Genomic DNA, 957 nt, shown 5'->3' on the forward strand with positions numbered 1-957 from the left:
CCCTGCAAAATGACCTCCAGCAGGCCACAATGTGCATGGTCTGCTCAAATGGTCAGAAACAGACTCCATGAGGGTGGTATGAGGCCTGACGTCCACAGTGAGGGGTTGTGCTTACAGCCCAACACCGTGCAGGACGTTTGGCATTTGCCAGAGAACACCAAAAGATGGCAAATTCGCCACTGGCCGCCCTGTGCTCTTCCAAGATGAAAGCAGGTTCACACTGAGCACATGTGACATACGTGACAGCTGAAACGCAGTGGAGAACGTTCTGCTGCCTACAACATCCTCGCATGACCGGATTTGCGGTGGGGTCAGTCATGGTGTGGCGGTGGCATTTCTTTGGGGGCCGCACAGCCCTCCATGGGCTCGCCAGAGGTAGCCTGGACTGCCATTTAGGTACCGAGATGAGATCCTCCGACCCCTTTGTGAGACCATATGCTGGTGCGGTTGGCCCTGGGTTCCTCCTAATGCAAGACAAATGCTAGACCTCATGTGACTGGAGTGTATCAGAGTTCTGCAGAGGAAGGCGATTGTATGCTATGGACTGGCCCCCGTTCCCCAGACTGAATCCAAATGAGCACATCTGGGACATCATGTTCACTCCACCACCAACGCCACGTTGCACCACAGACTGTCCAGTCTGGGAGGAATCCCTCAGGAGACCATCGCCACCTCATCAGGAGCATGCCCAGGCGTTGTAGGGAGGTCATACAGGGCACGTGGAGGCCACACACACTACTGAGCCTCATTTTGGACTTGTTTTAAGGACATTACATCAAAGTTGGATCAGCCTGTAGTGTGGTTTTCCACTTTAATTTTGTGTGCTCCAAATCCAGACCTCCATTGGTTGATAAATTTGATTTCATTGATAATTTTGGGTGATTTGTTGTCCGGCACATCCAACTATGTAAAGAAAAAAGTATTTTAATAAGAATAGCTTCAATCTCTTTCTCGGCG

The sequence above is a fragment of the Salvelinus sp. IW2-2015 genome, unplaced genomic scaffold, assembly GCF_002910315.2.
Source record: "Salvelinus sp. IW2-2015 unplaced genomic scaffold, ASM291031v2 Un_scaffold3693, whole genome shotgun sequence".
Taxonomy (NCBI): domain Eukaryota; kingdom Metazoa; phylum Chordata; class Actinopteri; order Salmoniformes; family Salmonidae; genus Salvelinus; species Salvelinus sp. IW2-2015.